The following is a 26,990-nucleotide window of genomic DNA, read 5'->3' as shown; positions in this document are numbered from 1 at the left end:
TCTTATTAGCCTTCTCTTCCAGACCATGGACTCCTTCATGACAGTGACCATGTCTTACTCCCCTGCTCCCAGGATACAGCAAGAGCAACGAATGTTTGTGGAATAAATTAATTAATGAATAAGAACATCCAATAGTTAAAGAAGAAAATATTTTGCAGTGCCAGCAAACAATGCCCAATAAGTTGGCTTGATAAGATTGGGTTTCTTGATATAAGAATTTTCTGTAATAAGAGATCACTTGAAAATGTGTTAGAATGGAGAATTTTCTGTTCTATTTTCCATGAAGACTTTCTTGTAGCCTTACAAGTTTGGGAGTCCCAAGTGCTATTTTACATTCTGACCATTCACAAAGCACATCAGCATATTAAACCCAGAACTCACATTGGAAGTAGTAATATGCACCCATCCATGCATTATCCTTGGCCAAAATTGCTCATGATGCTTAGGAATAAACCCAGTAGCCAAAAGTAGACGCAGCATGGGGTCTTGGAAAGAGAAGAAACTTGACCTGGCTTTTTTAGGGGACCAATGCTTTTCTTACCTTTATTCAGCATGGAATCTACATGGAATCGCCTGGTGAGGGGAGGAGAGAGTACCTCGTTAATATACAGATTGATTCTCTAGTTCTAAGGTGGGTCCTGGGAGCCTGCATTTACAAGCTCCCATGTGATGCTAAGGCTGCTGGCCGTTGATCATCCTTTAAGTAGTTAGAACTGAGAGTAGTCCCCTCCTTATCTATTGTTTCACTTTCCCCAGTTTCAGTTACCTGTGGTCACCTGCTGACCAAAAGTATTAAATGGAAAATCCCAAAAACAAACAATTCGTAAGCTTTAAATTGCATGTCATTCTGCATAACATGATGAAATCTCATGCCATCCCACTTCATCCCACCCGGAATGTGAATTATCCCTTTGTCCAGCATCTCCACGCCATATAAGTCCCCAGTCTTTTAGTCGTTTAGTAGCCGTCTCAGTTACCAGATGAACCAGTGCTTGTTGTGTTCAAACAGCCCTTATTTTATTTCATGATGGCCCCAAAGCACAAGGGTGATGACGTTAGCAATTCAGATGTACCAAAGAGAGGCCATAAAGTGCTTCCTTTAAGTGAAAAGGTAAAAATTTTCAACAAGGAAAGGAAGAGCATTGTATGCTGAGGTTGTGGGTAGGGGCCTAATGCTTCATCGCAACACTTACATTATTCACCTCACTTCATCTCATCACATAGGCATAGGTATCATTTCACATCATCACAAGGCAAAGAGTGAGTACAGTACAATAAGATATTTTAAGAGAGAGAGAGAGGCCACATTTACATAATTTTAATTACAATTTTTGTTTGTTCTATTTTATTATTGTTAATCTCTTACAAATTTATAAATTAAACGTTATCATAGGAATGTATTTATAGGGAAAAACGTAGTATATATAGGGTTCCTTACTATTCACTTCAGGTATCCACTGGGGGTCTTAGAACATATCCCCTGGAAATAAGGGGAAACTACTGCACTGCTCAACTGTCCTAAACCTCAGTGTGTGGTACTGGTAACTCATCTGCTCTGAGAGACTTTGGTGAAGCTGAATTGTGATCAAAAGCAAACACCGCCTTGATTTCCTCTCCCTTGACTTCGGAGAGGTAAGGATTCAGGTTCATCGACTTGGGAAAGAAACCTCTGAGGCACTCTACTTTTTCCCACTTCTTTTTCAGAATGATTAATTTAGTGGAAAGAGACAGTGGTGCAGGCAACTGGTCCACTTCCAAGAGGCCTACAATATCTGAAGGCAGAAATGAGTCTCCTTTGGGTAAAAGGCATCTCTCCTTTGAGGGCCTCTCTTAACCATTTTAGGCTCAATAGATGTTGAACAGGTAAGTGAGGCAAAAAAGTCAAACAGGCAACCAAACTTAATTCAAAGCTTACTATTTCATGTGCATGGCATTCTCAAGCCTGAGACCCTGGAAGATGAAGAGCAAAGCTGGGACTTGACTGTGGATGAGGTTTCAGGAAAACATTAGGCTCCTTGGCTGCACATTTAAGACCATCCATGATGTGACCTACATCTAATTCTCTGGCCTCCCCTCTCACCACAGCCCCCTCCCAAATACTCAGTCCATGCTACACTACTTCCTGGTCCTAAACAATCTGTTCTCTCCCCCTACTACCCCCAAACCAGGGCCTTTGCACCTGCCATTCCCACCACTAAATGTTTTTCCACTACTGCCCAGGATATAAACACTTGCCCATCTTTCAAGAGTTAGCTTAAGCACAACTTTATCTATCTATGAAGTCTTTCCTGATTCCCCTACATAAGATGATCTCTCCCTGCCCGGCCTGCCCCACTATACCCCCTACAGATTGCTATTGCCTATATTCATTTATGATGTTTATGTCTGTTTCCTGCTCCTAGACTGAGTTCCCTAAAGTACACACCATGTCCTGTGTCTTCAGAAGCCATACTTCTATCTTAGCAAATCTTAGTTTTTATTGAACAAAAGTGGCAACACTACATCAGTGTCAAACTCTATCACTGCCTCGATCACACTAAATTGCAATTTTTTGCTTATGTGTCTATTTCTCCACTAGACTGTAAGCTCCTTGAAGATGGGTCCTGGCCCCTCCATTTTTAATACCTGTCAATGCTCAATAAATATTTGCTTAGTGAATATGAGTTGCTTTGGATTAAAGTCAGGTGAGCCTCCTTCACAATACAAAGGATAAACGCATGATAATAAAGATTTTAAAGGGCTGTCAAGTTCATGTGTTGATTTATGGAGCAAATTAATACGACAGCATCAACACTTCCAGCCCTCCCCAATCGGTTTCGGCAATTATGTGTACCCAGGGCAGGGCGCAGCTGTTTTTGAGACATGACATGAGAGAGGTCTCCCTTGGTTTGCTCGAAGGTCTTCAAGATATTTTTAGTTAACAAACAACTATGTGTCACTCATCAGACATCCTATTAAACCAAATTGTACAACTTGTTAGACAGTTTCCCATATTAATTGTGAAAGCTCTGTACGTGACTTCAGTCCCGCTGGGTGCTAAGCCTACCCCAAAGCCAGGGATAATATATACACAGCCTTGAAAAATACTGACCCAGGGCTTCCCTCACCACCTACGGTCTTGTCTGACCCATGACAGTGCAATTTCGCACCAGCTTCTACAGAGAATCAGCACCACAAGATATAATCAGCTGGCAAATTCTCTACCCCAGAACTCCCGAAAATGTCTAATGTTATAAGAAATATCTAAAACCTCTTGCTATAAAGTATATTTAGAAGCTTTATCAAGAGAGAATATATACTCATATTAAATGCTGAGTTATATGATGCATAGAGACACTAGTGATTCTGGACCACCAGTAATGCCATGGAGAGCCCACCTCTAAGCACACAGGGAAGGCTTGGGAAAGGGAGGGGTGGCATTTTGGTACAAATCTCACAGGCACCTGGAGATTATAGAAGGTCACTAAGCTGACATGCTGACCTAGGGTATCCAAGGCTCAAAGTAAAAACTCATCCTGGAATGAGGCTCCCTTTGTCACAAAGCTGGCCCTCAAATGTGAGAGAAGAGCAGAAAATCGCGGTGACTCTCTCGGCAGAGTTGCTCTCCACACCTCAGCTGCCCCATCCCCACAGTGTCTATAAGAATGAACTTTCCCTCCTGCCTTCTGAGGGTAAATATTTTTACATGTGATAGCTTAACTTTATATAAGCAGAAATCAATTGTAAAATATAGTGAAAAAAAATGTAGTAGAAAGTAGAACTACATTCAAAATATCTACAGCAATTATAACGCATCTAAAAATACAGTTAACAAGAAAAATGCAAGCACTTTCTAAGAAAATATACTGAAAGGCATTTTCAAAAGAGATAGAATGGGAGATGATATTCTTGGATGTTAAGACACATATTGTCTATTTCTTTACTCTTCCCCAAATTAATTCATTAATATAATGCTATTTCAATCAGAATCCTAATAGTTATTTTTTAAAAAGGATAATTAAGGTCACTTGAAAAACAAATATGCAAGCGAGAATAGTGAAAACATGTAAAAAATAATACTGAAGGAAACTTGAGAACTAGTTCCAACTGTTGAAATTTATAATAGTCTAAAATAATTCAAAAAATTTAGTCCAGATTTGGTCAGCGTACGGCTAAACCTGAAATGTCCCCTAGAAGTATAACTAAGACCTAGAGACTAAGGGGACCCAATAAAACAAGAAGGGGACCCAGGAAGTGAGAGGAATGAGCCAAGATGGATGCCTGGGATTTACAGAGCAGACGGCTGGTACAACAAGGTCTGTCTGTTGCATGTTAGCATATGCCCCTCAGCCCATTTATGTATGTGAACGAAAAAAAAAAAAATTCACAAACTCTCCATGTCCCTCATTTTTAAGTGAAAAAAAGAGAATATGTACCAGCAAAGAAACAGGCATAGATCAGTGTGACCAAATGAAGTACAAAGTATACTTATTATATATGATATTTTATAGTGAGTGGAAAATGGCTTTTCAAATCAATGAGGAATAGACTATTTAATAAAGAGTATTAGAAAAACTGGCTATCTGTGGGAAAGACTGATGATAGCTGATTCATAGATAGGATATACACATACATAGATTCCTATTTGACTTCACACAAAAAAATTTCACTGGATTAAAATCTAAATGTAAAATAAAGAACTGTAAAACCACTAGAAAGAAATATAAGACAATTATTATGACTTGGAAGTTTTCAAAAAATGTTATAGAAAACCCAGGAACCACTGAAAGGGAGATGGGAATTGACCAATCTGGCTATATAAATATTTAAAGCTTCTCCATGTTAAAATAAGTGCCAGATTAAGTGAAAATACTACAACTAAATGTACAACTAAAAAAATCCATTACATGTTGAAAGTGCCTACAAATAAACAATGAATATATAAGCATTCGACTCAAAATGACTCAAATTTTAAGTAGGCAATTCACAAAAGAAGAAATAGAAATGGCCTATAAAGTTGTATAAAAGATTCTTTTTTGGTCGAGTGTCTTTATGATAGAATAAATATGTATCAAAGAAGTATATTCACTATTAGACTGAAAATAGGTTGGTGAATGGGAAAATAGTACCCTCATCCATTCATAGTAGAAATTTGGGCCCTATCCTAATACAAATTGATACAACCATTTTTGGAGGCAATTATCTAATATCTACTGACGAACACAGCCCTTGATTCTGCATTTTATACTTAAAAATTCCCCATTCAAAAATATTTCCTCATATACTCAGAAATACATTGCTACATGATTTGTAATGGTGAAATTTGGGGAGGATATAGATATTTACTTGAATAAATTGTGATAAAACCATATAATGGAATATTCTTTAGCCAAGAGAAAGGATGAGTTAGATCTAAGTAAAAGTTATATAAAGATGTCTACACCATGAATGTGTCCTGACACTTCAGATCTGAATTCAAGACTGGGATTTGCACATAGCCACTTCTACTACATTACATCCGTATCTTCTTCCCCACAAAGAATAAGAATTGTCAAAATACAGGAGTAACATTTCAATATGTTTGGTCTTATTTCCTCCTCTTTTACTGTATCCTCTATGCATGTGGCCCCTGATATTGTTCTCAGTCCCCAGATTTGCCAGGCAACTTTAGGGAAAGGTCAGTGGTAAGGCTATGAAGGCTATGTGTAATTTCTTCGCCCACTAGAACTACCCAGCATATTACCCCCTCTGTGGCCCATAATTTAAAGGCACCTCTTGCTAAGGTGTGAATAGTTGATTTGCACATTCTGGAGATAGCTGCATTTTAACAGAAGACACCTTACCTGACAAATCTGGGGACTGAAAACAATATCAGGGACCATATGCATAGAAGATACAATAAAAGAGGCGGAAATAAGTGACTTTCTAATGGCAGGGGTCACAAGCACCATGGCAGGAGGATGCAGAGATGGTTTCCAATAACCTTCTGACATTCATTACCTAGAGCCCAGGTTTTCAAGCCAGAGGGAAAGTGTAGTGTGGTCTGGAAAGTAATCTCGGCAGAAAGAGAGTAGAGGTTGCATGCTGGGAGCAGTGGGAATGGGTAACTCAGGTAGGAGTGAACAGAATCCTCAAGTGGCCAGAGAAGCATACATCACTGATCATTCCAGAACAGGACAAAGATGCCCTCAATATGGAAAAATGGTAAAAATGTCATAAAGAAAAACCAGGAGGCAGTGCAGGGAGCTATTTCACATCCATCTGTAACTGAAAATACCAAAGACGCAGGAGACTGACCTGTAGAGGTAAGGCAAAGGTCTTGCTTCCAGTTGTGATTAAACCCCAGGGAAATACCAAGTAGGCAGAATTATCTAAATGGGGATCAGGGGAGTAGAGTGAGGTTGAGAGTGAAGCGAACCTGGCGGGGCAGAGGGGGCTCCAAAAGGCAGCATAACATCACAGTGCTACAGAGCACTTTCCACATGCCTGAAACTGTGCTAACAGCTATACCCAGTATCCCATTAATGGTGCCATCTTCACTCTTGAGATGAAGAAATTGATACTCAAAGAAGTCAAGTGACTTGCTGAGGATCACATGATGACAAATCAGTTGGTGAAAGATTCAAATCCAAGTTACTCCATCTCCAAAGCCTTCGCCCTTTTTACAGCTGGACTTGGGTCTAACTTCCAACTCTGACACAACTGGCTGTGTGACCTTGTTCTGACTGCTTAGCTTCTCTGAACCTAAATTTCCTCATCTCGGAAATGTAGCTAACTCTCAGAATTATCTCAGGAATGATATGATTCATTCAGTTCACATATGTTTCATATCCAGTGTGGTCTGGTGCATAGAAACCCTTAACACATGTATGTCAACTTCCCATCCATCAACAGCTGCCATCTGTGCATAATCTATTAAGCAACCATTAATCTTCTGCTGTCCCTCATCTTACCTGCTTCATCCCCTTCATTAAATCTATAGAAACTGTCTCTTAGAAATAATTATATGACATTCACAGGGAATATATGGGGAAAAATTATAGTTTCATCAATGAATTCCAATGACTTCTCTCCATGACATTTCAGAGCAGGCAAGAAATCTGCTCTTCTTACAGAGTCAAATGGCATTTGGAGAATTATGCTTTCTATCTTATCACAGGGAGATAATCCATCTAACTCTTAACTATCTGACAGACAATAAACCTTAGGAAGAGACCAATTGAGAGACAAACCCTCAGAACAGCCTCCAAAACTATATCTAGAAGAATGTCTCCCATACTTGAGACCTGGCTGTGCTGTGGAAGGTACAGAGTAGGATGGGCCCCAGGAGCACTATCACCAACAGATTCTTATCCTCAACTTTGAGAGCCAGAGGGGCTTTCAGAGATGTTCTATCTCTATCCTTACATTGCACAAATAGGGAAACTGAGGCCCAAAAACGAGAAGTAATATGTCCAAGTAAGTGCTATACACCAGAGCTCCTGAATCTTAGTTTGAGGCTTGTCCTGCAACATTCTCCAACCTGTTCATGAGAAACTAGGATTTTCCCATCATCAGAAATAAATCTCGGCTCCACCAGTTAATGGCAAGGTACTTGGCCCTCAGCAGGTTTAGCCCTAGTTTCCTCATGTGTTAAAACAGGAATGATAAAAGTCAGCTTCCTAGGATTAAAAGAGATAAGGATGCGAACAGCCTGGCACAATTCCTAGCCCACGGTGAGTACTCAAATAGGGTTCCCATTTTATTCCTGTCTTCACTTAGGTTCCCCTAGAAGCAGACCTTGGTACAAGGATTTAAACGCAAGTCGTTTATTTCAGACATGATCCCAAGAAACCCTAGTAGTTGATTGGGAAAGTGAGACAGGAAGGAGAGCAAGCCAGCCAGTGCACAGCACATGAATGAGGGCATTGATCCCACCAACGACCTCTGGGAGGTAGTGCGGAGCAGGCCTCTGAGTCTACCTCCATCCCTGCTGAGGGTGAAGAGGCTATATCAGTCCCATAGACTCGCTCTTCATTAGCTAAGGGCCGACCCTAAGAACATGAACTAGGAGCACTTCCTGCCTCTCCTGAGCACAAGTTGAGATGCCAGAGGAAGCCATCAAGAGGACAGTCGCAGGTGCTTGGAGTAGGAAGCCATCTGTGTGCATGAGAACAATGAGTGCCAATAGAATACGGACAGGGTTTTAAGTGGAGCTGCTACAGTTCACCCCTGTACCACTCAGATCCAATCCTGCTCCACACTGAGTTCATTACATTCAGACACTGATTTTTCAAGATGCTGACTGGCCACAATTTCTTTTATAAATAAATCAACAAATTTACAACAGAAAGATCAGAGGAATAGGCTACAAATTCTGCTAGGGCAGTTGGTCCTGAGGTTATAATTAATAGGCATCGTGAATCTCCTTGTTATGAGCTGAACTGTGTCCCCAAATAATTTGTGTTAAAGTCCTAACCCCTAGTACCTCATAACGAGACTGTATTTGGAGGTGGGGTCATTAAAGAGGTAATTAAGGTAAAATGAAGTCATTAAGGTGTATCCTAATCAAAGATAACTGGTGTCTTTATAAGAGGAGGAATTTGGACACACATAGGTACCGAGGAAAGACCACATGAAGTCATAGAGAAAAGATGGCTATCTACAAGCTCTTAGAAGTAACCAACTCTGCCCTCACCTTGATCTTAGACTTCTAGCCTCCAGAACTATGAGACAATAAATTTTAATTGTTTAAGCCACCCAGTCTGCAGCAATTTGTTACGGCAACCCTAGGAACTAACGCACTCCTCTATCACCCTTTATAGAATGCCCTTAGCCAGCTCTTCTACTGGTCTAGGCTCTTGCCACTCTGTCATTCCTAAGGGTCTGAGTCTCAGGTACCATGCCCTCATACGATGTCTCTTGCTTATTCATGGTTATCTCCAAGTCGGCAAGCACCAAGAGGGGCCCCAGTGTATCCCCTGAATTCTAGACATACTCTTTCCTGCTTCCAGGGTGTAGCAACCACCCTACCTGTGATAACCAGTTATTCCCCTGCCGGTATTACAACCCCTTTCTCTGGCTACTGGTAGACCAGCACGAGGAGCCCAACATGACCAGGCAAAGGATCCATTACTGTGCCCCTGAAAACCAGAACCCCAGGTCCAGCAGAGCGTAGTTACAGGTATGGAAACACAAATACCCCAGTAGGTCACTGAGAGTGATTGTGAGAGGACCCACTCCTGCTTCCACCTCTTGTTCCCATTCCAAGATGTCACATCAACCCATCCTGGGACTCAACCACATACCACTTCTAGTGATTAGTGGGTCTCAGAGGTTTCAAGTGGTGCCTGAGAGAGCAGTTCTATGATCCATCAACCTCCACACCTTTTTCTGCTAGCAATGACAGGGACTGGGTTCAAGGAGGAAGTTAACAGTCAGAGCTGCCATGTGATCCAGAGCAGTGTTTGGCGCCTTAAATAAAATATATACTAAAAATATAAATGGGGTGGAGTGATAGATTCCTGAGGATGGACAACGTGCTTTATAGAGAACAGCCCCAACTCTCCACTCAGGGGGTAACTCTGACTCACCATCCTAACCTAGCTCTGTCATTCACCTCCTCCCTGAGGAAACTAGATACAGCTCTGCCATCCAACTCCTTCCCTTATCTGGAAACAGGAGACTGACTGCCACACATCAATCGCAAGACTACCATAAAATTATTCAAGACTGATTTGGACAAATGTGTCCAAAGTGATTTGTGCACATTTTCTCCATTAATCTGTGTGAGTCCACTGTAGGTGAGGTGACAAGGACTTGGGGAGGTGAGAGAACTTGTTCAAGGTCACTTAAGTCTGCAGCAGCAGACCTGAGATTTGAACAAAAGCCATATTCTCCCAGAGCCCTTGCTCCTCACCTAAAAAGAGGTGACCAAGAGATGACCAAGTTACACTTCTGTGCAGTGTGGTTCTTTGTACAAAGGAAGGGGAGGAACCCAGGCTACAGCAGATGACAGCTGCCTCCTCCCAGCCTTCCCCTGTACCAGGGTCCACTGGACTTATTTCCAGCAAAATATGTGTTCTATTTGTCTGAACAACTGAATTAACTCCAGAACACCTGCCACTCTGCTGAAGGACCAACTTTGAGAAATCTGGTGCTGAAGTTTGACTGGGAAGCATAGCCAAACATACCACAGACATTCTGTTTTTCAGTGTGTAAAGTTAAAAAGAAGCTTTTAGGAAATGGGTGGGTTTACTCTGAACTAAAAACTAAACATTTGTTCTCCTTTTTGTATCTTAGAGGCTATAACAGCTGTGAAGGTGATTGGGGTGACATTTGTAATTATAAGCAGGTCAATGAAGTTTCATCTGCCAAGGTATCTCATCAGGGAATGGAAATGGGCTGTTTCAGGGGTGACAGGATGTCACACAGGCCCAAGCTGTCCCCCAGCCATTGGGGGGCAGAGCTGCAGGAGCTCTTTGAGAAGACAAACATTCTTCCAGCACATTGCATGACCTCTATCTCCACGTGGATAAAAGGATAAAAGAGCTTTCGATTGATTCTGACATTCTACCTTATTTAACAGCTCCCATAGAACCCACTGCTTAACTCTCTTGTGGCCAAAATAAAAGAAAAAGGAACCTGAGAGGTGCTTAGATGTGCAGCTGGAGGACTGGAATCCTGGGCCTGGAGTTGCAATTAGATCTTTGAGTATTTTACTGGCCAAACAGGGTTCCAGATCTAAATGCTTTGATTGAGAAAGGGTAGGTGGGGTGGTCTGTAACTGCCCCCAACTGGTTTCTAAACCTGAAGTCTAAGAAGGAAAAAACACAACGAAACAAGATGTTGGTCACAGCCAATGAGAATGAGCACCAGGAGAGGACCACCTGACGGTGCAAATTGAGAAGACTGGGTTTGGGTGACCAGCAGACATGCACGGAGGCCCCTTTCTGCCACTCACTGGTTGTGTGACATTGAGCCAGTGACTCGCCTTCTCTGAGCTTCAGTTTTCTAATCTGTAAACTGGGGCAGACAGTACCCATCTCATGGGATCCATGAATGTCTTAGGACAGATTCTAAGCAGACCCTGAGAAAAGGATTTGAAAAAAAGTGGTTTTGTAGAAAATGTCCCCAGAAAAAACAGTAAGATAGAGGAAAAGGGGGATCAGGAAGAAAGACCAAGCAAGGATGCCATATCAAGATCTTTGCTACTTAAAATGTGGCCCCCTGACCTGCAGCAAGGACAATACCTAGTTCATTGGAAATGAAGAATTCTGAGAGCTTCCAGTCAAGATAGCAGAGTACGTAAATGCTGTGCTTGCCTCCTCTCATAACTACCTCAAAATTACAACGAAACTACAGAACAGCCATAACTGGGAGTCACCTGAATTCTAGCTGAACAGAAGTTCCACAACTGGGGACACACAGAAGAGGCCTGATAGGACAGGCGGCGATGCAGAACCAGCTGGTCCCTCACCTGCATGTGGCAGTTCAGAATCTTGGCTATGGAGATCCCGCTGAAGAAGCATGGGGTCCCAGCCCCACACCAGACTCCCCAACCCAGGGTTCTAGTGCCAGGAAGAGAAGTCCCCACAACTTCTGGCAGTGAAAACTAGCACAGGTGTGGCTGCGTGAGACCGAAGGTGGCTGGTGTCACAGATATTCCTCTTAAGTGGCCCATGTGAAAAATTACCCACTGACGGACTCACTTGCTCTGAGCTTCAGCACTGGGGTAGTGGCTCAAAAGGCACCAGGGACACACGTGGAAGAACTGAGTCATGTGGCTTCAGGAAAAGGACTAGAGCGGCAACTTTCTTCCAAACAGAAATGCTAGCAGAGGGCACTGTTCTTTTGCTGAGGCCTCCCGCCTCCTGGCGTGCAGACGCATGTGCCGCCACACCAGAGTCTCCATCAACATGGCTCACATCATTAACCCATCCCTGGTGATTCCCTGAGACCCTGCCTGACCCAGCTTGCAGTCTCACCAAGCCATTTTCAGTGGATTGTCCATATAAATGGCCTGTCTCAGCTCATGCTGTGGAATTTACTAAAATCTCTCAAGGGTTCACAAAACCCAAAAAAGCAGCGTCTGGCCTCAGCATGTTCCATACCTCTTGATAAGCAGCCTCAAGCACAGCACTAGTGGTAGCCAGCCTGGTTTGCAGCTTAGCCTCTCAGGGTACCTCCAAGCCCAGTGTAGGTAGTGGCCATCTGTGGGTTCCTTGGTGGCTCATGCCAGGTGGCGCCAGGCAGGGCACAAGCTGTGACTGAATGTGTCCTGGGGCGGGGCCCCTCCCAGTGGCCAGTTTCAGACTGAGCCAGAGTACCACCTGGGGCCACATCCAGGGACAGCACACCCAAAGGGCAGACTGGGCAGGCACCAGAACCCTGCTAACGTGAATCCTGTGACACAGGATCTGCTTCTGTACAACCAATCAGCCCAAGGGCCAATCCCTCCCACTGACATGCAAACAGCGACCAAGGCTCAAATACAACAGTAGGGCACACACCATTCGGGGGACACACCTGGAGCACCCAGCTCAGGTGACCAGGGAGACTGCGCCACTTGGCTCTAGAGGACACTTACTATATAAGGCCACCCTACAAAGACTGGGAGACACAGCAGCCCTACCTAATGCATAGAACACACACAGGGAGGCAGCCGAAAGGGGGAGACAAAGAAACATATCCCAAATGAAAGAACAGAAAAAAGCTCCAGAAAAAGAACTAAACAAAATGGAGACAAGCAATGACTACCAGACGCAGAGTTCAAAACACTGGTTATAAGGATGCTCAGTGAACTTAAGAAAGAGTGGAAAAAGTCAGAGCTTTAACTAAGAGATAGAAAACATGAAAATAAAGATAGAAAACATAAAAGAGAACCAGTCAGAAATGAAAAATACAACAACTGAAATGAAGAATACCTTAGGAGGAATCAAGAGTAGATTCAACAGAGGACTGAATCAGCAATTTAGGAGATAAGATAGCAGAAAACTCCCAATCAGAACAGCAGGAAGAAAAAAGAATCCAAAAACATGAGAATAGTTTAAGGGGCCTCTGAGACATCAAGCATACCAACATTCTCATCATAGGGGTACTAGAAGGAGAAGAGAGAGAGTGAGGAATTGAAAACATATTTCAAGAAATAATGACTGAAAACTTAACATGGTGAAGGAAATAGACATACCACCAGCCCAGGAAGCACAGGGAGTTCCAAACAAGGTGAACTCAAAGAGGCCCACAACGAAACACAACAATTAAAATGCCAAGGGTTAAAAACAGAAGAGCAGTCAGTTACCTACAAAGGAGTTCCCATAAGGCCCTAAGCTGATTTCTCAAAAGAAACTTTGCAGGCCAGAAGGGACTGGCATGAAATAGTCAAAGTGATGAAAAGCAAAGACCTATAACCAAGATTGCTCGACCCAGCAAAGCTTTCGTGTAGAATCAAAGAACAGATCAAAGCTTCCCAGACCAGAAAAAACTAAAAGAGTATATCACCAAGTTAGTATTACAAGAAATGTTGAAGGGACTTCTTCAAGAAGAAAAAGATATGAATAATGAAATGGCAATAACTATATTTCTATCAACAATTACTTCAAATGTAAATTAATTAAATGCTCCAATCAAAAGATAGGGTGGTTGAATGTATAAGAAAACAAGACCCTTACACATGCTGCATACGATTGACTCACTTCAGATCAAAAGACACACACAGACTGAAAGGGATAGAAGAAGATATTTCCTGGAAATGGAAACAAACAAAATGCTGGGGTAGCAATACTTATTCGAGACAAAATAGACAAAGGCTATATAATAAGAGACAAAGACTGACCCAATTATCCCACTTTGGGGTATTTATCTGAAGAAACTCAAAACATTACTTCGAAGGGACATGAGAATTCATATGGTCATTGCAGCATCATTTACAATAGTCAAGATATGAAGGCTACATGGGTGTCCATCAATAGATGAATGAATAAAGAAGGGGTAGTGCATATATAATGGAATAGCATTCAGCTGTAAAAAAGAATAAAATCTTGCCAGCTGCAACAACATGGATAGAGCTATAATGGGCATCCCCAACCCCTGGGCCATAGACCAATACCGGTCTACGGCCTGTTAGGAACCGGGCCACAGAGAAGAAGGTGAGCAGTGGGTGGGCTTGCAAGCAAAGCTTCATCTGTATTTGCAACCACTCCCCAGCACTAGCATCACCGCCTCAGCTCTACCTCAGATCATCAGGCATCAGATTTTATTAAGAGTACCAGTCCCTGGTGCCACAAAGGTAGGGGACAGCTGACCTAGAGGGTATTGTGCTGATTGGAGTAAGTCAGACAGAGAAAAACAAATGCCATTATGATTTCAATTACATGTGGAATCTAAAGAACAAAATAAACAAATAAAACAGAAACAAAATCATAGATACAAAGAACATTTAGATGGTTGCCAGATGGGAGGGGGCTTGGGAGACCTGGGTGAAAAAGGTGAAGGGATTAATAAGTACAAATTGGTTGTTACAAAATAGTCATGGGCATGTCAAGTATAGCATAAGGAATACAGTCAATAATATTATAATAGCTATGTACAGTGTCAGATGGGTACTAGGTTTATCAGGGTGATCACTTTGTTAGTTATATAAATGTCTAATCACGATGTTGTACACCTGAAACATATTATCCTATGCCAACTGTAATTTAAAAATTAATAATTTTTTAAAAAGTATTTTGAGGTCTACTCTAAACCTACTAAATCAGAATCTGCATTTCAACAAGATCCCCAAAGGATCTGAAAAGCTCTGGGGGAGGACAAGCTTCAGAAGTGCCCCATTCAGGGAGGCTTAGTCCTTGATGAGCAGTACCCTGAGCCTGGGGGTGCGGTGGACTGGGGGTCCAGGGGTGCTGTAAATCCCAGGCAGCCCTCCAAGGAGACAGGTGCTAGCTGTTGGAAGTGAAAGCAGAGGAACAAGTGCATAGAAATGACCACTCTGGACCCAAGGGACACTGACAAGGTCTGTGACAGTGTGACCACTAAAGAGATCAATTCAGCAATCACTCCCGTAGGACTTCGGCTCACGTTTGTTTCTTGCCCATTGTTTCCCCCGTTTTCCATGCCTTCCCTCCTTGCATTCCTTGAGCACCAAGTGGGTCAAAGAGAGCCGTGCTGAGCGCCTGATCTTCCTTGCTCTATGTCCTGCGCGAGGGAAAAAGGAGATCAGGCTGGTGGGAGATGGGTGGATCTCCATCTGGGGATCATGCATTTCGTTTGGGGTCCTCTCATCCTCCTCCCCAGCTGCCTCTGCTGACGTTACCCGGCTATAAATCCAGTCTCACTCTGATTTACATGGGTATCCCTCCAGCTCCTCCTAGCAGAGGCCCCTGGCTCTAGTGACACAGCCATGTGGAAGTCACCTCCTGCTCCTCCCTCACACCTGACACGCCCAGGCCTCTTGCCCTCACTCCTACCTCAGTGTTCCCACCTTTCACACCATTTCCTGCAGGGGCAGATGCCTGCTCTGAGGCTCAGCCTGCTGGCCCTGGACCTAAGTCCTGCTTGGTTCATCGCCCTGTCCACTCTAGGTGAGAGATCCTGTTCTCCAGACTCCCCATACTGGTCAGAGCTTCTTCCCAAAGAAACGATCCCCTGGACATGGTCTGAAATATCCTGCTGCTCACCTCTACCCCATCAGGTATTGATGTTATACTCCTTGGACAGGATCCTGGCCAGTGGTTCCACCGGGGAGAGAAATCACCACTAGGTTGCTCCCCAGACTTGGCCTCATCTAGATGTAGCCCCCTCTCCCTCCTAAGTATGGGAGCCTGTGAAACTCCAAAGTAACAGGCAAGACTGGCTTCTCGGACACTGAACTGACCTGTGCAGTCATGCAGGGGCCTGCACTTGGCTTGGGATCTGCTGTCGCAACTGTGCAATTTTTAATCATTTTTACAGAGGTCTCCCCATTTTCATTTTGCTCTGGGTCCCACAAATTATACAGTGGATCCCAATAACCCATCACACCTTGTCAGACATTCCCTTTAGCAATCTAATGGAAATGCTGACCCCTTGTCCAAAGCCGTAGGCAGGGTGAGCCGGTGCATGCCTCATTCCATGTTCTTCCAGCCCTGCTTTCCTTCTCTGCCTCTCTTGCCCCTCCTCGCCAATTCGAGCCCAACATATGACCCCTTAGCTAGGAAAGCAAGGTTAACATGGGTCAAGAAGGCCCACACTAGGTAGAAGAATCTATTCCAGTCCCTTTAATCTCCACTTAGACTCCTGTGTATCAGAACAAGTTTTGAAATATAAGTTTAAATGATCGGCCTACAGTTTTCCCCTTTGCTACCTCCATTCAGATGGGTAGTGCTGGTTTTTCACTGCAAAGCCTAAGAGTTGGGTTTGAGATTCATGCACACTATAACCATGCTCAATTCCTCAGGTTAAACTCAGGGACTGTCAGCCACCCTGAAACAGAATTGCCAGCCCTGGCTGTTCACGAGAATCACCTGGGTGCTTTTCAATATCTAACTCCATCAGATATCCTGATTTTCTTGGGTACAGCTCAGTGACAGGGAAGTCTTAAAAGCTCCCCAGGTGACACTCAGGAGCAGCCAAAGTTGAGCAATGCTGACTCGAGTGCTGTGCTGGAAGCATCCTGAGGCTCCCCATCCTGCCAGCACAACTGGATCTGCTGAGCTGCCCAGAGCAGCCAAACCGCAGTCACACTGGGTCAGAGTTCATCCGAGCCCATCCAAGGTCAGCAGACCAGAGAGTAACCAATGGTACAGGTAGCCGATTGGCCCCAAGATTCCAAGATGGTGAAGTGACAGGGACCCCTTTGTAACTGACAAAGAGGATATTGCCAAAGACCAAGAACTGGGAAGGAAACTATTATCTTGACACAAAAGATGATCCTGTATAATGAGCCAGCTCACACAGATGAGATCACAAACCTGGCCCCACTACCCCAACCTCACTGGCACTCTTCTCCCTGCCTAGAGGTTAATTCGGGTTGAAAGACTCTTCCTTCACAAATGTTCTGTGAGGCAGGCCAGCCTCACCTTGCAGATGTGGGCACTGAGGCTCATAGCAGCGAAGCCAGTTGCTCAAGTTCACCAGGTATCTAGTCCATTTGGGCAGCTATAACAGAATATTATAGACTGGATGGCTTATAACAAAAGAAATTTATTTCTCACAGTTCTGGAAGCTGGGAAATCAACATCAAGGTGCCCGCAGAGTCTGTGTCCGGTGAGAGCCTGCTTCCTGGTACATAGATAATTGTCTCCTCCGTGTGTTCTCACATACAGAAGGGGCGAGGGAGCTCTCTGGGGCCTCTTTTTTTATAAGGGCACCAATCCCATTTACAAGACTTCCACTTTCATGACCTCATCACCTCCCAAAGGCCCCACTGCCTAATACCGTGGCATGGAGGTGAGGATTTCAACACATGAATTTTGGGGAGGACACAAACATTCAGTCCATAACACCCAACCAATGCCGAAGCCATGATGCAGTTTAGGAGAGGCAGACAGAATGTCTTAAACGTTCACTAGGAATACAGAGCTCAGGTTCCCAGGAAGCCAAAGGGAAAAGCAAGTTGAAAGTGTGGCCAGGTGCAGAGTCCCAGGACTGCCTGTCACATCGCCTGTCACCACTGCAGTGGGCATGAGCCCACACATCAGTGTCCACAGCTCCCACCTCAGCTGGGGGTTTCTGTACTGCTCTCCTCAAGACATGTTAAAAGCTTAAGTGAGAAAGGCCCATCTCAGGGCAGTAACTTTGTTCACTTGGCTCACACCATCTCTAGGCTTCAGGGGAGTGTGGGGCACGCTTCTTGCTAATCAAGGTTCTGTATGACACTGCATTCTGCACACTGGAGGTCACAGCTGTATGACCCATATCTGAGGAGCAGATTGCACTACAAAAAAAATAGCCAAACCTGGTTGTCAGGTGCAAGAAATGAATATTCTCAGCTGTGGACCAGTGTTTACTCCCAAGGTACAGTACACAAGATGAGATTTCTCAAGCATAGAGCAGGCCAAAGTGGGGAAGAGCGATGCATTTGTTTCTGGTGACTCCAGGCAGTATGTCAAGCCCTTTAAAAGAGGATTCTCAGACACTACAGCTCTCTATAGACCAAAGACAAGACAGAGGGCAGGGGTGTGCAACACAACCAATTTACAGGATGGAGTAATCCTGCAAGCCCACACAGCTCCCAAGCCCCTCTGCACACGAGTCACGTTAGTGCGACATTTTTCATCTTTCCCAGTGCTTTTCTGACAAGCAGCACACCTAGGACACCATGCCTTGTTAGCACTCTGAAAGGCAGCCTGTCTCAAACGTGCATCTCCTGGGGAGCCTGTTAAAACTGCAGAGCAAAGCCCCCAGACCTTCTGAATGTCTGTGTGGTTCACAAGTATCCTAGGTGGCTCTTGGGGACTCTGAAAACAGCTTTCTCTCTTATGGTTAGCTCTGGACCCAGCACCTCAAAGCCCAATTTATATTCTCCTTGGTCCAGAAATGCACCTGTAATACCTTCCAAGGGCAGCTTTCACTCCGGACTTTAAGATGACAGCAAAAAGATTTGGTGAGCATGACCGAGGCCATTCTATGAGAATTCCTCGCTGTAATTTACTCTCTTGAACTTAGAGGCAATTATTTGTTGAATGAATGATACAGAGCTCTAGCTCTTCCTTCCTGAGGACCAGCAATGACCTTAACAAGGACAACGAAGGAGATACTCTCCAAGCTGATCTGGTCTGCACATTTCTACATGAACCACACTGCTCTTGTGACAAACCCTGTGCTAAGATGTCTGCTTTTTGCTCCTGAGCCCTTGGATCCCATGTGTTCACACATCTGTCACTTAGGGCAGACTCCAGGGGCCTCCTAGTCACTGTAAGGTGTTTTGGGGCAGCCCATAATTCCTCTGTACCTGAATCTGTGTTTTCTTGGTATAATCAGCCTCCTGAGTAATGTTGGCCAGGGCTACACCATCTTAACCCTAGAGCCCAAACTGGAGCACATGGAGGCTGTGGAACTTCCTGTGTGATATCATTAAAAACACCCACTAGCAATAGCTCTGAGCTGTTAAGGTAGTGAGTTCCCTGTCAGTGGAGGTATCCAAGCAGGAATCAATCTACATCTCTCTGGAATGCCAGCAGCCAGTACCCAGCAGCCATCAGCTAAAGCATTGGACCTCTTGACCACTGAAATCCTTCCAATTCCAGACGTGTTTGATTCTGTGAAATTTCACTTTTACCACTGCATCATTAAAAACATCCAAATTCTGCCTACGCAGCTCTCTGATACTCAGACTGGCTTTGCACAAAGTGGTGAAATACAATTTAAATATCTTCTAAGTGTCAGAACCATGAGAACGAAAAACAAATTAATCAACAAAGAATTCCTTTTCAAAGATTTTCAAGCCAGCTTGTGTCTGTCACCAAACCACAGGTGAAATGCTAATAAAATTCAGCTTGTAACAACAGCATAACAATTTAAATATGTCCCATTTTTCAAATATATATCTATATGTATATTTTCAAACATGGCCTTTTTAATGAGTGTAAACTTTTTACTAAGGAAGCCATTAAAATACAGCAAAGGTCTCATGAAGCCTGAGAGGAGGGGTCCCCATTGACTGGCAGAGGGAACGATGCAGCAGCCCTGTGCGCGGGTATGACAGCCATCTTCCTTGGATAATCTAGCAGGAGGGATCATGAGAGAAGTGACAGCTGGCAAAACAACAGTAATGAAGTCGTTTCACCTCTTTAGCCTAATTTAAGGAGATGAGGCTGTGGGACCTTGCTCCGGCTTTGCATACTGAGTGAGAACGACAGCCAAAGAACCAATATACTAGCTGCATCCACCACAGTCAGCTGCCCCGCGGCCTCACCGCTGCCCTGCACCTGGAGACTTGCCTTTCTCAAACACACGGCGCCTTCCTGTGCGTCCATGCATCTGCACGTGTTCTCTCTGCTCCTTCTCCCCCATCCACCTAAACCTTACTCTTTACTTGGATTCAAAAATCATCTCTTCCATGCTGTCTTCCCTGATTTGTTAATGCTGAATATGCACTGCTGGTGGACCGGAGAGCCTCCAAACCCTGTTCTCCGCCCACCCCTCCTTAGCACATCTCTCTCTCTGCTACTTAGGCGGCCTCTCCTGCTAGACTGAAAGCTCTGTGAGCGCAAGGACCATGCCGCAGATATCCTGTATCCCCAGGGTCGAGCACAGGCCAATGCTGTGGACATGAGATGAGCGCGATGGTGGAGGTATCACCTTACAAAGCCATTGACTCAAATGTTTTCACCACAGGATGTCCTTGAAAAGTCCTCACTGGGATGGGGATATCAAAAGATATGCTCAAACAATCTGCGCTCTTCTGAAACTTCCAGAGAATTGGATATCATGCTCATGGTCTGGCAGGCATGGCTACCTCTGCCTGTAGTTTGGAGTCAGGCAGAATCAGAACTGCGGCCCAGCTGGCCGCCTTGCTCTGTGGTCTTACCCAAGTTACACAACTTCTCTGAGTCTGTTTCCGCAACCAAAATACAGCAATAACAATTCTTCCGTAGCGCTGTTGAAGGGTTGTGGCAAAATAAAGCATGTAGTGGAAGCACCTGACACCAAGATCCTTGGTAACTGCCATGGTCCTTCCTTCCCTTCAGAGTTAGCTACTATGAGATCTTAAGCCATATAGCACCTCAATTTCTCCATCTGTAGAATAGGCAGATATGCTGTCAGCTGCTTATTCCACTGCCCAAGAAACAAGCTTATGCAAAAAAATAATATTTATAATGAACGTCATTTATTCCAAGTGTCATGTCAGTGCGAAATAGGCATCCATCCTTCTAAACAATGCAGGAAAGACCATCTGTCATTTCTAAGAGGATTAAGAGATTGTCATGGACATGAGATTAGCAGAGAAAACCATGGCCCATGAAAGAGGCGGTTTCCCCAGTGAGAGAGGAGGGGGCAGCATTCTGCTCGCTGCTTCCCCGTGGGCCCCCAGCAGCATGTGTGAGCACGTCTCGTGTGACCCCCTACCACAACATTTGAGTCTCGTAGTATACACTCCATGCCCTCCTGATGAGGAAACTGAGGCTCACAAGTGATTGCTGGGTCTAGATCCAGAGCTTTCTGCCCACACCCCTCCCCCCACTGCCCAAGATGCTGCAGAAGGGAGAGCTGCATTGTAGAGAAGGTGGACACAGATACGAGATGCGCCGGCGCTACGAAAGGAGTGTCAAAGGGCAGAAATGACTGGAGCACGCACCCCCTGCACTTCTCGGAAGCAGGAGAGGAGCTGCAGGAAGGGAGAAAGTACAACTGGTGGAAACAGAACAGGACTCGAAATCAGATTCGTTCCACGCTCCCACAGTCCGCTGCAATGCTGTGAAAGTGCCTATGTTTGCATCCACGCAGAAAGCAAAAACAAAACAACTGTGATCATACACTCTTGGAGACAATTCTCAAGGGTTTCTCAAGATCAAAGCAAGGTGACCATGCAACCCTGACTGCCTAGGACAGTTCCAGTTCATGCAAAGTAATGGTTAACAGGGCCCCGCCTGGCTCGCAGAAGTATCCCGGGGTATAAAGTCATCCCAGATCTCGGGTTCTCCACCTTAGCCACACATTAGAATCACCCAGGGAGCTCTGAAAATATCTCAGAAAATAAAAATCCATGGGGTGAGATCCAGGCGTTAGTCACTGTTTTTAAGCTATCCCCAGTGATTTTAATGTGCGGCCAAGGCTGAAGGCCACTGGTGGAAGGCACAACGTTCCCTGGCTGAATCGGGTCCACTAACAACAGTTGACAAGGGGGTCGGTCCGCCAACTGGCCCTGCGCTGCCCTGCCCCCGGGGGAGCTGGGGCAGCAGAGGAGGAAACACGAAGCTGGTCCAGCAGACCCCATCTGTGGCCCAGCTACACCCACTGTGTGTTCGCCTGTTTGTAATTACTTACCTGCCTGCTTCTGGAAGGACTGGAGGCTCCGTGGCGGTTTCCGCTGGGTGCCAGCTCAGCTGTGCGCACATCATTAGCACTCGTCTGGCTCCCGAAGAGGCAATGAGGGTAGTCACCTGTTTCACCTTGAAGCGAAGGAGGAGAAGGTGGAGAGACAGATTTTTCCACACATTTTGGAGAAGTTCTGCCAGAGAATTACACCAAGGCATGTGGAGTCAGGCTACTGGCATAGAGCAGTTCCAGAGCCCCGGGTGCAAATGTGTCCTGTGCAGTGTTTGTTGAACAGATTCTCTCCAAATGCTGCGTCGATCCTAATTAATGCTGCGAAGTATCTCTGGCCTCTCATCACACATCAGGGAAGCTTAGGGAGAGAAGGGTCTGCCATCTCCTTGTCCCAGCTAAGGAGAGCAGAGTCTGTCCCCAGGCAGCTCCCCTGGGTTTTAAATCATTTTTGAAGCTCTGGCCTTTATACTTCTGACTGAAACACATTTCCAAGAGGAGAATGACGGCGGAGGTTTGAGAGAGATTTTCTTTTCCTGTGGAGGGGCAGCAAACATCACATCAGCTAGACGTGGACAATGTTTGTAGCTCTGATACATTCTAACTACATTCATTATACATTACACCTGTCAGTGTTTGTCAGCCTGCCTCCCCGGAAAACTCTTCTATGCTGTATTAGGAGAACCTAGTTCGTGAAAGACTATTTGGGAAACTTCAGTTTATGTGGATAACCTTTGTCACTTGTGGACGTAACAACCACAATTTTAACCCATGAGTGAGAAATGTATTACCAAATTGAGCCACTATAAAAGCTGTAACAGTTTACACTGCCACCACCAACCTACCCATCCCTATCTCTCGCTCGCTCTCTCTCACTCTCTCCACGCACGCGCACACGCGCGCGCGCACACACACACACACACAGTCTCTGTATTTTCAAATTTTTTGATCCTTGCCAATCTGAGAAATGAAAAAGATCATTTCTGTGTAGTTTTAATTTTCTTATTAGTAAGACTAAGCACCTTTTCATATGCCTAAGAAGCAATTTTACTTCCTTCTCCGTGGACTCTATAGCCTTTGCCTATTTATTTTCTATTGGGCTCACACAGTCCTCGCTTATTGATTTGTAGGTTCTCTTTAGAGAATCCAGTCCTTCCTCTTTGACATACCATGCAAACATCTTTCCAGTCTGATGTTTGTCTCTTGCTTCTGTTTATGGTATATTTAACTAAGTCCATTTTAATGCAATTGAACTTACTAATATTTTCTTCTGTGGCTTCTAGGTTTGGTGTCACACTTTAAAAAGCCTTATAAGGAAAACACCTTTCATGGTTTCTTTAGGATGAGATCTTGAAAGGACTGAGCCAGGCCAGAAAGTATTCAATGGAAAAATATTCAAAGAAAACCATGACCTAAAGTCGCTCTTTCTGCGTGTGAAGATTGTTAGGTACCCTGAGAGAAAGCTGACAGAACACATCATCCATTTTCAAAGATGATCCACAATGGAGTTTCCTGTCTAAAGAACTATTTCCTGTAAGATGTCATATTCTAGAATTCCCAGCTCCCATGTGATTAAATTCCTCTGCATACTGAGGTCCTAGTTACATCAGTCTTGTTTATTTCTAAGCCATTCTGCAAATTTTTCCAAGATTAGGAGGGACCCCTTTCTAACAAACCAGCAAATGCCTTTGTCAGTTGGGGTCTCCCAGAAAACTTCGATGTGGTAATAACTGCATGAAACACGTGAGACTCTGGGTCAAAACATAACAGCAGGATTCTCCAGGGAATGAAATGAGACTTCTTCTGTGGATATTTAGATGCACTCATCTATTTCTAGGGATTCTACTGCTCTTCTCTGTCACCAAACCCTACAATGGAGCTTTTGCCTCGGTTTCTTACTGGGTCTTCAAATAAACCTCTGGACCTGGAAGCTTGCCCTGAGCCCGTCTTACAGCTGGTGGCCTGACTTCATACCAGCTCCAACCCATGCCTGCCTGTCAGTCCTGCCTTCTTGCTCCAGCCAGTCTGAACTCTGAGTCACAGAAAGCCATCCTGGAGGCATAGGAAGAGACACCCACATTTGGGAACAGGCTTTTGCCCAACTGACTTGTTCCACAGACTCTTACTGCACACCTACTGTGCAGGGGCACGTACAGATGCTGTGGAAACTGAGGCAACAGGACAGGTATAAGTCAGGTGGTAGTGACTGAGCCCAGAGCCTCCCTTAAACATCAAACTAAAGACTCACATGACCAGAAGCCTGGCTTTGTCCACATCACCAGCACCTGCTTCCCCCACCAGGTCCCCAAAGCTTCTGGGAGACAGAACTTCAAGCACAATGGAACCCAAGGACAGTGACTGAGCATCCCGAATCTTCTGCAGGTTCTACAATAGAATTGGTGCCTTTGCCCAGACTTGTTCACCTGGTCTCCAGGGCATCTTCTTGCTCTTCTGACTCCACCCCTCAAAAAACCTTGGCCATCCCTGAAGTTTGCATGGGGTTTAGAAACATCCCCATAAGTTAATCCTGTGTTTGAGATAGCATGGTTCCTAAATCAGAGTACGTCTAGGCTGAGCAATCATTTGTTCATGCAGGAGTTAAAGCACAAAGAGAGGGTGAGCCTAGCCCAAGGTCAACCATTAGTAGGCTTCCTAGCCAAAACTGGAACCCAAGCTTGCCAATTCCCAGCCCAGTGCTCTCCTACCAACCCACTATGGCTGCTGGACCAACCATCTCCCATGTCTCTGGGGGAGTCTCCTGGTGAGAACTCTGCTTTTCAATTCTATCCGGGGTGAAAAGAGAACAAGTTGACTTGTAATGTCATCAGATATGAAGCCTGATTTTCTCAGCTACTGACATCCAAATTGCCAGTGAGCTTCAAAGCCCCAATGGAGCCCGTTGGCTGTGCTAAGAGAATGGGGGCATCCAGTTAGGGATGAGGGACAGCCCCTCTTAACTTCTAGAGATGAGCGAGGAAGGAGGGAGACTGCAGAGCTGGTGACCACCAGGCAGCCAGGGACAAGGTGACAGCCAATAAAAACAGATGAGGGTAAGATGGTAAACCATAGACGCTTCGTGATCATCCATATTTGAAATGCCATCCCTGAGAGATGGAAGCCAAGAGGCTGTAAAAGTTATGTGACGTTGCCAAAAATCGAAGATCCTCTGGAAAATTTTTAAAAGTTCTCCCTGACATGGAACACATTGTACAAAAGGAGGCAAAAAATAAACTTTCCTGAGAATAACACCTAAGTGTCATCATTATTTGAAAGGGTAGAGTTAGAAAAATCTCTGGAGTTAGAAATATGGGTTATAGAGCTAGAAATATCTAGATTTGGTCTCTGGCTTTATAAATGTTTTCACTGGGCAGGGATTAACCGCTTGGAACCTGGTGGCCCCATTTGCAATGTAAAGCTAATGACACCTTCCTTAAAAGTACTGTTCTGAGGATTAAATAGAATGTGTTATAAAGCACTTGGACTACAACATGGCTCCAAGTAGGGCCTTATGAGCTGGTCCCAACTCCTCTCGTTTCAGAGCTTGAAATAGACTCCCTGATTTCCTTATTTCAATGCCTTAGTTTTTCATATGGGGAAACTAAGTCCCAGATGGTGAAGTGACTTATTCATGGCCTTCAGCAAGCCAGAGGCAGAATCAAATTCAAGTCCTGTGATTCTCCGGCAATCCCCCACATCACGAAACACCTCCTCTCAAATATCTCCTCCCTTCTTTCCCCCATGAGCTCAACATCTCGTAAACACTTGGCGGGAGGGAGAGGAAGACAAGCGGCAGTGCGTCACTGCCGGTGAGCCTCGGCGTCGCCGCTTTTGAAGGCAAGGCTGGTATCTGACTCTGCCGCGTAAGTGATCCCTGTGTGACCTTCCCTAAGAAATCTGAGCCCAGTGAGAATAAACGTAGAAGGGAGAAGGGAAAGAGGGGCAGAGAGAGAGACTCTTAGAACCATGGGGAGCTCCTGAGGGATTCGCAGTAAGATGAAGGAGATTTGCTCTGACACTGTTTTCAAACAAGTACAGGAGAGAAACTGCAGGCAGCTATGGCTGGATGCTGGAACCAACGAGGGAGGGTGACAGCACTGTGAACCAAGAGATGCGCCGTGGCAGGGGAGTCTGCGTGGACAAACACTGCTCACGCGCACAAGGGAGTGGAGCCCCGGCCAGGCTACCAGCGATGAGATGGTGGGCGTCACCCTGAGGGGAGTAACAGCAAAGTGCTCATGCTTTTGTTTCTATCATCTATCTTGAAAGAAATTTTCTGTTCTTTGTATTACCAAACATAAGCAGAATTTAAACAGCTATTTTCATGTGCTTTTGTGTGGATCTGGTATTTCCGATAATTAAAATATTTCTCCTCTAAGAAATTGGGAGTTGAAGTGGAACCATGTGCTCCCCTCTTCCCACACTCATCCCCACAGGTGACCCTGATTTTACTGCTATGCAGCCTAAGCTGGAAATACAATCCTGTGTTTTTCTTCCATGGCTCTCACACTACTACCACATGCACAACACTTCTGGCACGAGGTATGGGGGCTTTACACACATCGAGCAATTCATCAACACCAGCTGGGTGTCCTACAATTCAATTCAGTTCTGACACTGTCTACCTGGAGTTAGCAACAGATCCCACAAATTAAGGGCTCAGTCCCACAAAACTGCCCCCACTTCAGAAGCAAGTCCAGGTTGTCGCCTGCACTTCTGACCAAGTGGCTATAAATTGGGGTTCCTGTGGTTCGATTATGTATTAGAATGGCTCACAGGACTCAAGGAAACACTTACATTTACTGATTTATTGTAAAGAATACAGATGAGTGACCAGATGAAAAGATACTTAGAGTGAGGTCTGGAAGGGTCCTGATCACAGGGAGTTTCTGTCCCCATGGAGCTGGGGTGTGCCTCCTCCCAGCACATAGATGTGTTCACCAACTATGAAGTTCTCCAAATTTTTATGAAGGCTTTACCATGTAGGCACGGTTAATCAGTCATTAACTCAATCACCAGCCTGTCACTCCTCCCCAGAGGATAAGTGATGAGGCTGGAAGTTCCAAGCTTCT

At 44.8% G+C, this 26,990-nt stretch overlaps 1 long non-coding RNA gene across 2 annotated transcripts in view; it reads right to left on the bottom strand.

The window, feature by feature from the left end:
* Window positions 1-26,990, bottom strand: part of LOC107519753 — a 127,734-nt gene that overhangs the window by 78,660 nt on the left and 22,084 nt on the right. For both annotated transcript variants that reach the window (XR_001599167.2, XR_001599169.2), the window contains exon 2: window positions 21,922-22,457. This is a non-coding gene — a long non-coding RNA (uncharacterized LOC107519753). The remainder of the gene's footprint in view (window positions 1-21,921; window positions 22,458-26,990) is intronic.

The sequence above is a fragment of the Rousettus aegyptiacus genome, unplaced genomic scaffold (assembly GCF_014176215.1).
Source record: "Rousettus aegyptiacus isolate mRouAeg1 unplaced genomic scaffold, mRouAeg1.p scaffold_m13_p_14, whole genome shotgun sequence".
Lineage (NCBI taxonomy): Eukaryota > Metazoa > Chordata > Mammalia > Chiroptera > Pteropodidae > Rousettus > Rousettus aegyptiacus.
Note: the sequence above shows the minus strand (reverse complement) of the source record. Positions and strands in the feature narration are given on the sequence as shown.